Source organism: Mesoplodon bidens, assembly GCF_964165515.1.
Source record: "Mesoplodon bidens genome assembly, chromosome: 11".
In the NCBI taxonomy this organism is placed as follows: domain Eukaryota; kingdom Metazoa; phylum Chordata; class Mammalia; order Artiodactyla; family Ziphiidae; genus Mesoplodon; species Mesoplodon bidens.
This window is the reverse complement of record NC_138167.1, coordinates 47330134-47347514: the sequence shown is the minus strand read 5'-3', so window position 1 is coordinate 47347514 and position 17381 is coordinate 47330134. Positions and strand designations below refer to the sequence as shown.

The 17381-nt window shown below is 42.4% G+C and overlaps 1 protein-coding gene across 2 annotated transcripts in view; it reads left to right on the top strand.

Annotated features, from left to right (window-relative positions):
- The first annotated feature begins 6277 nt into the window (after nucleotides 1–6277).
- Nucleotides 6278–17381, top strand: part of SPATS2 (spermatogenesis associated serine rich 2) — a 129720-nt gene continuing 118616 nt past the window's right edge. The window contains exon 1 of one of the 2 annotated variants that reach the window (XM_081248026.1): nucleotides 6278–6599. The gene's annotated coding sequence lies outside the window, so the exon portion shown is untranslated. Of the gene's footprint in view, nucleotides 6604–17381 lie in introns of both variants that reach the window. The other variant, XM_081248027.1, reaches the window with a different exon arrangement.

The following is a 17381-nucleotide window of genomic DNA, read 5'->3' as shown; positions in this document are numbered from 1 at the left end:
GCAGCACGTGGGATCTTCGTTGAGGCATGCAGGATTTTTCCTTGCGGCACGCAGTCTCTTTGTTGTGGTGCTCAGGCTTCTCTCTAGTTGTGACGTGTGGGTTTTCTCTCTCTAGTTGTGGCACACAGGCTTCAGGGTGCGTGGGCTCTGCAGTTTGTGGCACGCAGGCTCTCTCATTGAGGCACTAGAGCTTAGTTGTCCCGGGGCATGTGCGATCTTAGTTCCCTGACCAGGGATCGAACCCGCGTCCCCTGCATTGGAAGGTGGATTCTTTACCACTGGACCACCAGGGAAGTCCCGAGGTTTCATTTCAATAGTCTGTTGCTCTCTTCCTTTTCCTTTTCCTTTCCTTCCCAGTTCTCTTCTTTCTCTCCACCTCTCATCCATCTGCTTACTTGCAAACTATTAGAACTTTCAGCAAGACCTTGGATTTTCTGGATTTAAACCTCAGTGATAAGTTTCAATAGAATAGAGAAGTGCCCTATGTGGGAAAGTTGGAAGGGAATGATTTTAACCCATTCTGTGCCAGACCTTAGGTCCATTTCTGGGCTAAGAAAGGCTGTGGGGAACATTCTCTGCTGCGCAGTGACTAAATTAGCATGAGAGCCTGGCTTCCAAGCATCACTTAAAGGGGCATTTTCCTTACCATCAGGAGGTCAGGCACCTTTCAAATGATTTAGTATCAGGAAAGGAATGAGAAGGGTTTAGAGGAAATATAGATGTCTTCTATTCATATATTTCCCAATCACAGATCTGAGGGCCAGTGAGGCTCATGTTACTCCCCCACCTCTCCTTCCTACCCATAACCACCAGTTTGGACTTGGCTTCTGTTGCTACTTTCTCTTTTTCATTCCTGGGGTCCACAACAGAGAGTGTAAGTTTACTGCTTTTCTGTGTAGTTTGGGTTGGAAAGCACTTGCTCATTTTATATTAAGTGACTGGGAACTCTGCCTCTTAGCAGGTGATTTTTCTTGTACAGCCAAGAGACTGATCATTTCAGACCCATCTCCCTTCAAACTCCAGTTCTTTTCCAGCAGTGTGTTTTTTGTTCTCATGTTTATGTCTTTGCTGATGTCACTCTTCTTTTCTATAATCCTTTTTCCCCTCTGCTAATCCAAATTTTTACACTTCTTTTATGATCCAGCTTAAGGTTTATCCCTAAATGATGCCTTTGCTGATTAAGTCCATCCCCAGTAATCTTTCCTCCTTGAATTCCTTCAGCAATCTTGTCCAGTTTGTACCATTCTATCAAGCATTTTCTTACATGTTGCCATATAATCATTCTCTATCTCACGTTTTTAAGTCTTGTCTCCTTGACTATACCAAAGCCCCTTGACAGCAGGACTGTCTTCTCTCAATGCAAATAACAGGACATTTACTAAATATGGTAAATTGCTACTTAAGGGAGTTCAGGTTTTTTGAGCATGAGCCACCCGTTTCTTTGCTTGGTCTTGCAATAAACCTTTCCTCCAAAAACCAAACAAACGAAAAAAAACCCTGCTATTTAACAATTTAGAGCCTCAGTTTCCTCATTTGTTAAATGAGGACAATGATGCTTGCATCACAGGGTTGTTGAGACATTCAAATGAGATGTGTTGAGGGCACTTTATAAACCATAAAACATTTTACAGAGGGTGGCATTATCACTTTAAAAAGTGGTGACAGACTGTATAAGTGAAAGAGCATGCTGAAATTCCATGCATGAACTTTCAGTAAAGCAGTATTAGTTATATGTCTCACACATAGAAACAAATTCAATTTCAAGTTTTTAATGAACCTGCAAGGCACTTTCACTGAACTGAGTGTTTCAAATCTGAGTTTTGGTTCTGACATTGCCACTAATTTCATGATTTAACAATTCAGCCTTTGACAATTTAAGGTCTTTTGTAGCTCTAAACATCTGATGCACAACTGAATTTGGGTATGTTACCCATGTCTTTGAACCTCAGTTTTGTTATCTATAAAATGGGAAATTACAACCTAATCAAACCCCTTTAATAGAACTTTATAGAGTGGCTGTTCAAAGAAACATTAATCCTGCACAAAAAGTTTCCTTGGGGGAAAGCTGCACACTATATACTACATTCCCTTCAATATTTTTTAAAATTAATTTTTAATTAATTTTTTTTTTTTGCTGCGTTGGGCCTTCGTTGCTGCACGCAGGCTTTCTCTAGTTGCAGCAAGAGGAGCTACTCTTTGTTGCGGTGTGTGGGCTTCTCATTGAGGTGGCTTCTCTTGTTGCAGAGCACGGGCCCTAGGCCCGCAGGCTTCAGTAGTTGCGGCACGCGGGCTCGGTAGTTGTGGCTCTGGGCTCTAGAGTGCAGGCTCAGTAGTTGTGGCGCACAGGCTTAGGTGCTCTGCGGCATGTGGGATGTGGGATTTTCCCGGACCAGGGATTGAACCTGTGTCCACTGAATTGGCAGGCGGATTCTTAACCACTGCGCCACCAGGAAAGTCCCTCCCTTCAATATTAACAATGCACATTATCATGTTAAATGTTCTGGGAAGTAAACCAATTTATTTTTATTTTACCTGGTATTTCCCAAACTTACTTGGACCTGGAATAGTTTTTTCAGATAACATCTATTCAGCATCCCATGAAACTAAATTTCTAAGACACACAGTGTGGACTGCCAACATAAATATTCTTAGGTATCAGAGGTAGTCCAAGCAAAGGGAAAAGTACACCCTTATGAGATATTCTCTGCTGGTCTTCATGCTTGTGGTTTGCAGCTTCAGCTTTAGTCAACAGAGACTTTAACTTCAGGTTCTTTTTTTTCCCTAATAAAAACATGGAATCTGACAATCCATCACTTCAGATACAAAATATCAACTCAAAGAAAAGTTCTGATCTCAAGAATCTATTGGAAAATATTTTAAATTAGGTCATGTTAATTTCTGCAGAATATATCTGCCAAGGTGATGATTGTGTCATGACTTATCTTTAGTTCTAATTTTGCCTCAGTCATTAGGTAACCTGGGATAAATCAATGCCCTTAAGCCAAACTAAGACATATGGATGTTATTTCTAAATAGTCTTCTGTTGTAATCCATAGCAGTTACTCTAATCATTTCAAAAATTTTGTTGTTTTTGTGTTTTCTTCAGAGTAGGTCACAGTATTATATGTTGAATTTATTACAGCATTTCTTTCCCTCCAATATAATTTATAGGCAGACTTAAAACAATTTGCCACTATTTTAAAGCAGGCAATGCTCACTTTGTTTTATTGTGAAGTATAGCATATAAAATGGAAAATGTGTATGTAGTATAAAGAACAATGATAAAAATAATCTTTATAGCTCAGGGTCAAAAAGGTATTTTTGAAACATTTGCTCAATGTCCTTTTAGAGAGGTTGAGTGCTGCACAGAGAAAGGGCAAAGGTGGACCATGACTTGCAGTACCCCTCTTGCAAATTCCATTCAACAAAACATATGCTCTGTGTGACCCACCCTTCTTGGAGGACCACTATTTCTTTTTTTCTTTTTCTTTTTTTTTGCGGTACGCGGGCCTCTCACTGTTGTGGCCTCTCCCGTTACGGAGCACAGGCTCCGGACGCGCAGGCCCAGCGGCCATAGTTCACGGGCCCAGCAGCTCCGCGGCATGTGGGATCTTCCCAAACCGGGACACGAACCCATGTCCCCTGCATCGGCAGGCGGACTCTTAACCACTGCGCCACCAGGGAAGCCCAAGGGCCACTATTTCTTGAGTAAAGTCCTTGTGAAGAGACTACCCTTACTGTCACCCCAGGGACTTAGCAAACTGTTCCTCTCAACAACACTCAGAACTCTCTTTTAGAGGAGATATGATTCCATCTCATTTGATTTCCAATGATGTTTTGACAACTCTTATAGATCCAACCTAGGCATGCTCCTTTATCCACCTCCCTTCTCTTTGAGTGGCATATCCACATACAAAAACTCTCTCCCATTAGATCAGGGACTCTCTTAGGAAATGTGTCATGTCTTTCCTAATAGACTGTAAGGTTTCCAAAAGTGGGGATTTAACTTTCCTCCCAAAGAAGAAACTATTGGCTTGGCAAGCAGCATCAGGCCCTCTAATGAAGGCATTTCCCAAGTGACTTTTGGTAGGTGAAACCAGTTATGGAATAAGATCTTGGATCCTATTGGTTCAGGCCCCATTCTTTAGTATGAAGTTTCCTATTAACCAGGGTAATATTATCCCATTCCTACACTGTATGGGAAGGAAGGAGAAGTGTGGAATAATTAGTCACTCATTCCTCTTTGTTCCTATACTACTTTGCACTTTTCTGTTTCAGCACTTATCACATGTTATAGTTAATTATTTACTAGCTTTTATCCTCCATTACAACTGGATACTCTCCTTGAGGATAATGATCTAGTTTTGTGTTTTTTTAAATTATTTATTTATTTATTTATTTATGCCTGTATTGGGTCTTTGTTGCTGCACGTGGGCTTTCTCTAGTTGTGGTGAGCGGGGGCTACTCTTCATTGCGGTGCATGGGCTTCTCATTGTGGTGGCTTCTCTTGTTGGGGAGCATGGGCTCTAGGCACAAGGGCTTCAGTAGTTGTGGCACACGGGCTTAGTTGCTCTGCAGCATGTGGGATCTTCCCGGACCAGGGCTCGAACCCATGTCCCCTACCTTGGCGGCAGATTCTGAACCACTGCACCACCAGGGAAGACCAATGATCTAGTTTTATTCTTTGCAAGTGACCCACACCTAGAACAATGCCTCCCACTCACGGGGTGGTCAATTTAGTAAATGAAGAGAGAGCAGGTATTTGGATGGTTTGCTTCTATTTGAATCTTTGAAAGAAGATTCAATAGTAAGCAACACATGGTGTAGTGCCTTAACTAGTTGGATGACCTAGTCTTCTGTTTCTTTAGATCTGTAAATGATATATGGTTGTATTAGGTTAGGCATTATTAACTAGGGGCCAGTGGGCTCCAGAGGATTTTTGACCCTTCCACTCCATGCGAGGTTAAAAACCAAAGGACCAGCTGACTTTGTAGAGATCTACTAGTACTGCAACTCCAACAACAAACCTGTGGAAACCAAAACTACATTGTGACTGTGGTGTCTGTACACACTCATATATACTCTCTGGCTTGTTGTTGGTGCCTGTCCAGAGCCCCTTATGCTTTGGCCTCAAAAGATAAGGACATGGGGACAGATTCTGATTAACCTTTTCACTGCTGATTGTCTAAATGCCCAGCCTCTAGCCACTCCCAGCAGATCGCTGACCAGTTGGCAGTGGGGTGAGTGCTTCATACATGGAGGACACTGGCTGGAAAGGCGCGCAAATATTAGAGATGGTTCTGGCCCCGCCCGGGGTGCTTGGGAATCTAACCACGAAGACAGAAGAGTATTTAACAGAAAGATTCGGGCAATGTGACCACAGCCGCGTAGGGGGATGCAGACAACTTAGTATGCCAGAAAACCGACGCAGAAATGGACTTGGGCAGTGTGCCTGGCGGACTAGGCTGAGAACCCTCAAGTTACTCCCGAATTTATCTTGTGCCGGGCCTGGGAGGCGCATCCTCCCGCCACCACTCCGCATCTGCCTCTATGGATTCCCAGGAGCCTGAGCGGCCGCGAAGTCCGGACGTCCGGGCGTTTCCCGCAGCTGGTGGCTCTGAAATGGACTTTTGGAGTAAAACCTGGGTCGGGAAGGAGGCAAAGTGGAAAATGGTGTTAAGTCGTCGGGGCGGAGTCGTAGTGCCGAAATGGACAGCAGCCTGGGAAACAGAATCCCGACCGGGACCTAGTGAGAAAAGGCCCTCGGCAAGGTTCCCCTCCCGGCGTCTGCCTTCGGCAACCTCCGGAGGAGTTTCGGCTCTTTCCGGCAGTTCCAGCTCGGGCTCTCCACTCCCAGCGCGCGCTCTCTCTCCACCCCACGCCGCCCAGCTCCTTCTGGGCACTGGCCATTCTGCACGCGGGCGTGAGCTCGTGTCCCACCCGTCCCCACTTCCATCTAGTTGGTTCCCGACCCACTCTTCCAGCCCCTTCCCTTTGTCGTTCTTCCCAATCCCCGGCGACGTCTGAGCTCCCTGAACTCGGGCGCGCGATCTGGCGGGCGGTGCGAGGTGCGAGGGACCGGTCACGATAGGAGCGGCAACCCGACGGACTGGAGGCGGACTCTAGCCCCACGCCTGTACGCGCGCAGGTCCCCGGCTCGCGGGCCGCCTCGCGCTCGGGCCTCGCTCGCGCTCCCGTTGGCTGCAACGGTCTTGAGCTCGGCGCGCCGGGGTCGCGCCGGCGCGAGCACGCGCCCTGTGAGCTGGCTGGCTGGTGCGCACGCGCCCGAGTGGGCTGCAGGGCGGGGCGAAGAGCTCGAGCTCCGGCGAGGTCGGTGTGGATCGGCTGGCCCTCCGGGCCTCAGCCGTGGCTGCGATTCCCAGCCCGCCGCCCGGCAGAGGAGGGAAGAGAGGAAAGGGGCGGTTGGGGCGGGGCGGCGTCCGGCTCCGGGAGAGCTGGGGGAGGAGCGCGGCGGCTACGGCGGCGGCTGTAGAAGAGGAGGAGGAGGCGGCGGAGGAGCTCCTTTCCTCTTCTCAGACCCGGGAGCGTCCCGGACGCAGAGCCGGAACTGGGGGACGCGGCGACTGCGGGGGCCTGGGGTAGGTGAGGCTGAGGGTGCTGGGTGGAGGGGTTGTTGGGGGATGAAGCGGGGCACAGAGGTGCAGAGAGCGGGCTTGAGGGAAGGCACAGGGGGAGGGGGCAGTTGGTGGGGGTTGGGGTACCGAGAGGAGGGGGACGTGAACCCTTTGGGACCTGGAGTGCCCAGATGGTGAAAGGTTTCTGTGGTCAGTGGGGCGGGCCGAAGCACACGGGTCCGAGTTGGGGGGTTTCCGGAGGCATAGGCCAGGGAAACAATGGAGTGAGGGGGGACTCTGATGTGAGCGTGTGTGGGGTACTGGATTTTAAGAACCAACGAGGGATCGAAAGGAGTCAAAGAATGGATCATTTGGTATGAGAAGTACAATGAACTGGGAATTCAACGGGGATGCGTAAGGTCATCTGCGTGGGTGTCCGACGTATTTAGGATTTGGGGGCAAAGTGGGATTTAAAAATAAAAGATGGGGGGCGTTCTTGGAATGAGGGGGCGGGAAACGGAACGGAAAATAAAGCAAAGTGGGGCAGAGACATAAAATATATGTGGTTTGGGCTTGAATTAAAGCAGAAGGTTAAATCCAGTTAGAGAGTATAAGTTAGGTGGACTGGAGTGGCATTTTTCTCCTAATTCATCCAGGATGACTGGGTTCTTTTAGAAGGTGGATCTTTCTCTGGCATGTCCCTCTACCAAAGAGTACAAGCCGCTCTTTTAATAATTGGTTATCATTTATAGTTCATTTCATTGATAAAGCATGCTTGTAATATTTATTTTCCCTCTCTATGTAATTTACCTGCGGTTAATGAAGCAGGAGAGGACAGATCACTAAAAATAGGCATCTTGCTTTGAGTTTGGTCATTGATAATGCAGAGTTTAGGGTGTTTGGTCATTGATAATGCAGAGGTTAGAGTGTTTGGAGGAGAACCAAGAGTTTGTTTTCATTTAGACCAAAAGGTGATGAGCAGCCTTGATAAAATCTAAGTTATTTGTACTTTGTTAGAATTACAGTTTCTCACTGAGAAATGATCGTGTACCATCTGCTACTGGTTTTAGGCTTGTGGGAGAGAGTTTGGGTTCTGCCTCAAGAAATTCTTGATGCTGATTTCAAATTATCAGGTTGCCTTGTACCTTCCAGTTTGAATTAAGGTGATTTGAAAATATTGTGGGAAAGTATATTTGGGGTTATGATCTTTGCATTTCCTTGATACTTGGATTTCCAGACCCAATTTTGAATGGTACTTGGTACAAGATTGCTGATTTTGAAATTGTAGTTACCGTTATGTGTTCATAAATAGTCCACATTAAGCTTTTTATTTTGGGGAGCATTAAAGTTTTGCTGACTCATCTAAGATTTCTGCGGAGTTTTCGGTTTACATTTCTCAGCTAGGTCTCGGATAGTGGCATTATACTATTTTATGGAAGTCCAAAAATAATGATCTAAACGTCACTTTTCTTCTATGTTATAAAAACTGAACAAAGCAAGGAGTGAGTGCAGTTTCCTCAGTAGTGATAATGAGGCTCTTTATTGACCTCTTACGGTAGGCTAGGCAAGGTGCTAAGATTGTTTTGTGTGTATTATCTCATTTAATTTAATCCTCACTATTATTTCCTATTTTATAAATTAAGAGATTAAATAACTTACTAAGGTGACAAAACTAGTAGTAAATAAAGCTGAATTCAGACCCAGCTCTGTTTGATGCCTCCTTCTTTATATTTTTCCTGTTGTTCTGCCTGCTTTCTCCTCCTGATCTTGGTTGAAGTACAAGCAGCATGAGTTGGTTGAAACCTGGGTCTGATATAGTGATTTAGACAAAGATTGGGTTGATGGGCTACATCTGTAGAGTTTATGGAAGGTTTATTGCCCCTGTGATTTAACAAATCTTTGGGGGCCCAGATAATAGGCAAAAACATCTTCTTGCTAAGGTTTGTCCTGTGAGCACACTTAATTTTCTGTTCAGTCTGGTGTACTGCTGAAGTACTGTGCATACGTGGCACTCTTCCTTGTAGAAGTCAAGGCAGCCAGTTGTGGAGCCAAAACCAATTAACTCTGGAAAACAGTCGAAAACTGCTGAGTGCTCAAGTGCCCTCCAAGCACCTGTTGAGTCCACAGTTGGTACTGGCATTATGTCTAAATATAGACAGGATCCTCTTAGAAACCAGGAGTAAAACAACTAGAACCGAGAGAAACAGCTGGAGCCTGAGGGAGGAGCCAGAGCTTAATGGCCAAAACATCAGCATAGCCTGTGGAGGCTGATCCAGGAGCAGCAAAAGCTACAGATACTAGTGAATTGCAGGAGGGGAGGGAATTTTTTTTTGTTGAGCATTTAGGTATTCTAGAGACTGAACTCACTGTGTTTTATATATATTACTTTATTAGATCTTCAAACAATCCTTAGAAGGTAGTTGTAAGCATTTTTCTGATATTTCAGATGAGGCTTAGAAAGGTTAAGTAACTTCATAATGGTGGTGAAAGAAGTTTGTATTTTTATTATTTTTATTATTATTATTATTGTATTGCTGCTTGCAGTTCCATTGTAGAGCCACCATATTAAAACTGGGAACTTAAAGTCACTCTTTAGAATCCACTGTGCTTCTTTGTTAGAAGTAAAACTGATTATTTCAGTCTTGCTACTTATATTGGAGACTGGAAGGTAAAGCTTATATTTTTCTGACTTAATTGTTGGGAAGGGGAGCCCATTCATTATTTAGCAAACGACCTCCTACAAAATATAATTCACCTTCTAATATATCTTCTCATTTATATATACCAATATATGATATTGATATATATATCTGTAGCAACATGAAAATGGCATGTCCATCCCTCCTATTCTGAGGTCTTGACATTCAGGCAAGTCATCTAGGCTCTGGAGGATGACAGTGAAGCATGCTTGTTGCAGACTCTTACCACTTTTCTTGATATGTTTTTGCCACAAAGGTTTGACCATCATTCTTGCTTGGCTACTTAAAAAAAAGTTGTGGTAAAATATACATAACATAAAATTTAAACCATTTTTTAAGTCTACACTTCAGTGGCAGTAAGTACATTCATATTGCTGTGTAACCATCACCACCGTCCAATTCCAGAACATTTTTATATTCCCAAACTGAAACTCCTATTAAACAATAACTCCCCATTCCTTTTTTCCCCCAGTTCCTGGCAACCACTATTCCACTTTCCATCTCTAGGAATACTATTATTCTAGGTACCTCACATAAGTGGAATCATATAGTATTTGTCCATTTGTCTCTGGCTTACTTCACTTAGCACAGTGTCTTCAAGGTTCATCAGTGTTTTAGCCTGTGTCAGAATTTCATTCCTTTTTAGGACTGAGTAATACTCCATTGTAAGCATATACCACATTTTGTTTATCCATTCATCTGTAAATCGACACAGGTTGTTCCACCTTTTGGCTATTGTGAATAATGCTGCTGTGAACATTGGTGTACAAATATCTGTTTGATATCTGTTCTTATGGTAATCCTATGTTTAATTTTTTGTGGAGGTTTGGTGGCTTTTAAACGGTGGTTGTATTGTGTGTTCACCTGAAGGCAGTACTTGACCTTATGTTCGAGGACTGCTGTTTCCTCTACTGTCTTTTTCTGCAGTTTGCAGGACACTTGCACTGGAAATGATTCAAAAGGAAGTGATTTATCCAGTGTTCATGGCTCTCTCTTAGCTTCTGTCTAATTATATTTATGTGTCAAGACATCTGGCAAGCACATGAAAATACATTTCAACTTAGCAATAAAAGTACTTTTGAAAATCGTGTAGACGGTTCAGTTGATGAAGAAAGTGGGAGTTTCTGTTCTAAAGTATGAAATGTATCCAGTGTGGAAGGAACCATTTGTTATATACAGATCTTTCCAGTCATGCCTATAAATGTGGATGATCATTTTAAGAATGTTATTTGTATGTATATTTGAAAAATGTGTCAGTAGTGTAGAGTATCTTCAGTTCACTTTGCTGCCTTTGATTGAAATTTAGGGTGCTTTGTTCATTTTAAAATGTTTTACATGTATGAGCTGTTGGTTATTGCTTACCTTCTATATCCCTTCTTTATTCATTGAAAAAAGTTTGAGTGCCTACTATATACTTTAAATATTTCAAGAAGGTAGCTGTAATACAAGAAGTTCTGTTTGAGTCCATTTTTTCTCCTTCCCTGTATATGTTTGAGAGAGAGAGAGTTGTCACATAGTACCAGATATAATAGATTGAAATATCTGCAGGCTGACAGTGAACTGTCTCTTAGGATGGGTCTAACCTCCAATTTCATTTTTTCTAATTGTCGCAGGAGGTTAATTATGCCTGCATCTTGCTCCTTGAGTTACTGGGTTACAAAGGGACTTCAGGCTCACATGCCATTTTCTGGGAGCCTCATAGGAGTCTTAGTGAGCTCACACTTACCTCGGAGGTGGTCTGTTGGTTCTGAAATATTTCCAAAAGATTTAAAGTTTATATACACTTTAGGTTGCTGATATTAAGGATTGGCCAGAAGCCAGCATTTACTCTCTATGTTCAAATCCACCATAGCGGCTGGTTGTGGTGGGTTCCTGAAATGTACATCCATCTTCTACACACATTCTGCAGCAGCAGCCCCAGACCCTTAAAATATTCTGTAGGGTCTGAGAACATAACCATCAGCTTAAAGGCAGCTTCTGCAGTCATTGTCCTATGACTAATTTGTGGTTAGGGTTACACAGGGATTCTTACTAGTTCAGACCTTAAATGACAACCTTGGATTGTTGGTAAGGATTTTTATATTACTTAATTAACAAGATGACATGATTACTAGTTGTGGAGTGTGTGTGTGTGTGTCAGTGTTCATTTTTAGAGTTGGCTAAAGGGTGTTGGGACTGAGAAGTAGGTTTGTGGTGAGGCCATTATATGATTATAGACGGGTCATGTTAGATAAGTGAAGATATCTTTTGTACCTGAAGATGCTGCCAGTGATGTTACTTCCTGTTGACGTGTATAGAACTGCAAAGACCTGTTTGTAAAACCTGCAGTCTTTCCTCTCTTGATTACATGTGATCTGTCCAGTAGTAAATGATCTGCTGCTGTTTTAAGGCTACCATCAGTAGTAGAGCAATACTTTTCTTTAAATTATCTACTTAGTCTCTGATTACAACATGTCAGTGTGGTCAGCCCACTGCTGGCTCTTCCTGGTTATCTTCTACTGTTACATTGATTCAGAATGTACAGTAGTGTGTGGTGGAAGTGACTCTTCTGCTCACTTTGTTTGGTTATCCTCTTATATCTTTATAGTAAATTGCCGTCATAGCCTACCTGCATATGCTGCACAGGTGCTCAGGACAAGGATCTCATCATTAGAAGCTCCCTCACATTTGATGAGAACAGTGAAACTCGTTTATAACTATGATGGAATGACAGGAAATAAGGGTGTTGCAGGACCTGAATAGTAGATGGTACAGAGCCACCACAGACTAAGGCAGCCATTTAACTCAGATGCAAACTTGATGTTTTGTTACATCTTACTAGTCAGTACACACTAGGTTTCTTGAGCTGGTTATCTAATTCCTTGTTAAGTTGACAGTACTTTAAACAAAGCTTAGTTGGGTAATCTTTTTCACCTCTGTCTCGATTCAAACGTTGTATTTTTTGGCTGTGCTGTGAGGCTTGTGGGATCTTAGTTCCCTGATCAGGGATTGAACTCGGGCCCCAGCAGTGAAAGTGCTGAGTCCTAACCACTGGACCACCAGGGAATTCCCTGGAGGTCTTTTAAAAGTTACTTGAGGGCTTCCCTGGTGGTGCAGTGGTTAAGAATCCGCCTGCCAATGCAGGGGACACGGGTTCGAGCCCTGGTCTGGGAAGATCCCACATGCCACGGAGCAACTAAGCCCATGCGCCACAACTGCTGAGCCTGCGAGCCTAGGGCCCATGCTCCACAGCAAGAGAAGCCACTGCAATGAGAAGCCTGCACACAGCAACAAAGAGTAGCCCCCACTCGCCCCAACTAGAGAAAGCCCACGCGCAGCAACGAAGACCCAGTTCAGCCAAAGATAAATAAAATAAATAAATAAATTTATTTTTTTTAAAAAAGCTATTTGAAATTTGTCATTTGTCTGCCAGCCCATAATGTTATGATGATCCAATAAGTTAGACTACACGGTATTTTGTGATGTTATTCTAATTTGGGAGTACAGGAAACAACACAACAACAACGATTACTAAATTTGTGTTTGGGCATCTAACCTGTTGAAGTAGAAGAAGCTCCTGAAAAAGGAGGGATATTTGGCACCTTCATCCTGTTACCTGAAATCTTAACATTTAAGTAAGATTCAGTAGAATTACGTTTGATTTTGACATGATTACAGTTTTGGTTGGGCAGTAAAGCTGAGAACACATGATTCTCTCACACTCTACTGGCTAATCATTTCCGCTGCGAAATAGCCCCAAGTATATTATTAAACTTCGGCAGCTGAACTTCTTGATGCCTGAAATGTGGATCCGCTGAGTGGTGTTAGTTATGATCAGGCCAATACCGATAGTATATTTATAATATTTCCATGTTGTAATATTTTCTTCTAATTTATACTTAAAGTAAGGAAGCTGTACAGCATGTTCGTTAAGAGCACAAAAGTGGTAGTAGTATCAGGTAGGAGTTGCTAACAAGTTGGATTATAGATAGATCGGCATAAAATTTTAATTGTTGGGGAGAGGACCTGCAAAGGTCCTACATGCTGTCAACATTAAGAAAAAAGACCACAAATCTGGCTCTGAATCTCTGCTTCTCTGCAGAGATTCTCTGCAGATCTCTCCTACTCCCTCTGTGGATTCGGTGAAGTCATTTAATTTCTCTGAGCCTGTGTTTCTGAACCTGCACAATTGGTGTAGTAGTACCGCAGAATTGTCATGACTATTGGATTCTTTTTTTGATGTGAAATTCACATAACATAAGATTAACCCTTTTACAGTATATACAGTTCAGTGGTATTTAGTAAATTCACAGTGTTGTACAGTCATCGCTCTATGGTTCCAGGACTGTTACATCAACCCCAGAGGAGACTGGATACCCATTAAGCAGTCTCTCCTCATTCTCCCCTCCCCCCGTCTCTGTTAACCACCAATCTCTGCGAATTTACCTCTTCTGGATATTTCAAGTAAAAGGAATCATATAATGTGACCTTTTATGTCTGGCTCCTTTCACTTAGCATAATGTTTTTGAGGTTCATCCATGTTGTAGTATGTATCAGTACTTCATTCCTTTTAATAGCTGAATACTATCCCACTGTATGAATATATCATATTTTGTTTATTCATTTTTCTGTTGATGGGCAGTTCTTTCATTTTTACCCTTTGGCTGTTGTGGATAATGCTTCTTTGAACATTCATGTACCAGTTTTTGTTTAAATACCCGTTTTCAGTTCTTTTGGTTCTATACCTGAGAATAGAATTGCTGGATCATGTAGTACTTCTGTACTTTTTGAGGAACTGCCATACTGTTTTCCACAGTGGCTATACCATTTTACATTCCCACCAGCAGTGTACGAGGGTTCCAATTTCTCCACATCTTTGCCAACACTTGTTATTTTCCTTTTTTCTTTTTGGATTGTAGCCATCTTTGCAGGTGTGAAGTGGTATTGTGAATTTGATTTGCGTTTTCTTACTAGTGACTAGTGATATTGAGCATCTTTCATGCACTTATTGGTCATTTGTGTATCTTTGAAGAAATGTCTATTTAAGTCCTTTGCCCATTTTTAAATTAGATTGTCTTTTTGTTGAGTTATGACCATTGCCTTTTAATGGTTATAAAACACTTAGATCAGTGAGTGCATGTAGTATGCACTTAATAAATATTCGTTATAATTATTTTTGCTACATGTGACCTGAGTTGAAATGAAACGTTGCCTACCTTTCCCAGATAGGAGTGGAGAGGCAACAAAACCTATCATTTATTGTCAGTAAGAGTTTGACTGTGTTAGTGTTGATAATTTGCTTTTTTAAAAATTTTTATTATTTATTTTTGGCTGTGTTGGGTTCTTCGTTGCTGCACGTAGGCTTTTTCTAGTTGTGGCGAGCGGGGGCTACTCTTCATTGTGGTGCGCAAGCTTCTCATTGTGGTGGCTTGTTGCGGGGCACAGACTCCAGGCACTTGGGCTTCAGTAGTTGTGACACGCGGGCTCAGTAGTTGTGGCTCACAGGGTCTAGAGCGAGGCTCAGTAGTTGTGGCGCACGGGCCTAGTTGCTCCTCGGCATGTGGGCTCTTCCCGGACGAGGGCTCGAACCCCTGTCCCCTGCATTGGCAAGCGGATTCTTAACCACTGCGCCACCAGGGAAGCCCTGGATCTTTACAACTTTTGCTGATGTTATGTGTGTTGTACTATTTTATGTTTTTTTTTTTTAATGGATGAGGGGACTATTTTATTTATTTATTTTGAATTTTTGAATTTTATTTTTTTATACAGCAGGTTCTTATTAGTTATCCATTTTATACATATTAGTGTATACATGTCAATCCCTATCTCCCAATTCATCACACCACCACCACCCCCGCCACTTTCCCTATTTTATGTTTTAATTTGCGTTCTCTCCATTGTTAATGAGTTTGAGCATATTTTAATTTGTTTATTGTGATTTAATTTTTCTCTGTTGTAAATTATTTGTTCATTACTATGGCTTATTTTTCTACTGAGTTGTTTGTTTTTTTAAATATCTATTTATTTTACGTATTTATTTTCCTTTTTGTCTGCATCAGGTCTTAGTTGTGGCACATGGGGTCTTCGTTGAGGCATGCGGGTTCTTTTGTTACGGCGTGTTGTCTCTTCATTGCGGCGCTCGGGCTTCGATCTCTAGTTGTGGCATGTGGGTTTTCTCTCTGTAGTTGTGGTGAGAGGGCTCCAGGGCGCGTGGGCTCTGTAGTGGAGGCACTCGAGATCAGTAGTTATGATGCGTGGGCTTAGTTGCCCTGCAGCATGTGGGATTTTAGTTCCCTGGCCAAGGATCGAACCCGCGTCCCCTGCATTGGAAGGTGGATTGTTTACCACTGGACCACCAGGGAAGTCCCGGTTTTGTTTTATTTATTTATTTATTTTTTTGTTAATTTTTTTTAATTAGTTTCTGCTTTATAACAAAGTGAATCAGTCATACATATACATCCGTTCCCACATCCCTTCCCTCGTGCATCTCCCTCCCTCCCAACCTCCCCACCTCCCCATCCCACCCCTCCAGGTGGTCACAAAGCACCGAGCTGATCTCCCCGTGCTCTGCGGCTGCTTCCCACTATCTATCTACCTCACGTCCGGTTTTGTTTTAAATTGAGTTATAGGTATTAGTAATACGTGTGGATACTAATCCTTTGTCAGTATGCATTGCAGTTATTCTCCTAATCTGTGGCTCTTCCTGCCTTGTGTTTTTAAATAAAACAGCTTCATTGAGGTGTAACTGACATAGAATAAACTACATGTGTTTAAAGTGGACAGTTTGATAAGTTTTGACATATACCTGTGAAACTGTCCATTACCCCCCAAAAGTTTCCTTGTTTTCTTTGTCATGCCCTTTCTCCTCTATTTCCCTCTCCCCTCCCCCAGGCAATCATTAATCTGCTTTCTGTCCCTAGATTGGTTTGCATTTTCTGTTTTATATAAATGGAATCATACTGCATATACTAATTTTTTGTGTATGGGGGGTCTGGCTTCTTTCACTCAGCTTAACTATTTTGAGGTTAACCCATGTTTGTGGATAGTGTGTATCTATTACAATTTTTTTTTTTTTTTTTTTTTCCGGTACGCGGGCCTCTCACTGCTGTGGCCTCTCCCGTTGCGGAGCACAGGCTCTGGATGCGCAAGCTCCGCGGCCATGGCTCACAGGCTCAGCTGCTCCGCGGCATGTGGGATCCTCCCAGACCCGGGCACGAACCCGTGTCCCCTGCATCGGCAGGCGGACTCTCAACCACTGCGCCACCAGGGAAGCCCTATTACAATTTTTTTTAATGCATTCAGTAACCAGCTGATGGACTTTGGATTGTTAGCAGTTTTTAACCACTACAAATAAAAACTGCTGGTGAACATTTGTGTGCATGTCTTTGTATGGACATTTATTTTCTCTTGGATAAATACCTAGGAGTAGAATGGCTGGGTCGAATACTTTAACTCCTTTAATTTTTTAAGAAATTGTCAAAGTGCTTTCCAAAGTGATTTTGTCATTTTTACACCCCTATCAGTCTGTGAGAGTTCCAGTTGCTTCACATTTTTGCCAATACTCGATGCGGTCAGTCTTTTTAATTTTTAAAAACTTTAGTCCTTCTAATAGTTGCATAGTGGTACCTGATTGTTTTAATATGCATTTCCCTAATTACTGAGGAAACTGAACAGCTTTTCATGTGCGTCTTTGGTGAAGTGTTTTAAAATCATAAACCCATTTAAAAAATTGAGTTGTTCATTTGCTAATTGTTGTTTTGAGAGTTCTTTATTCTGGATACAAGTCCTTCATTAGATATATGATTTGCAAACATTTTCTATCACTCTGTGCATTATCTTTTCTCATAACAATGTCTTTTCAAAGAACAAAAGTTTTGTGCTTTTGGTGTCATGTCTAAGAAATCTTTGTCCAGCCCAAGGTTAAAAAGTTTTTCACTTCTGATTTCTTCTAGAAAACTTAATAGTTTTAGGTTTTACATTTAGATCTGCAATCCATTTTGAATTAATTTTTTTATATAATACCGAACTATGGATGAAAGTTCATTTTTTGCATATAGATATCCAATTTTTCAGTACTGTTTGTTGGAAGACTGAATTGCCTTTTATCTTTGTCAAAAATCAGTTGTCT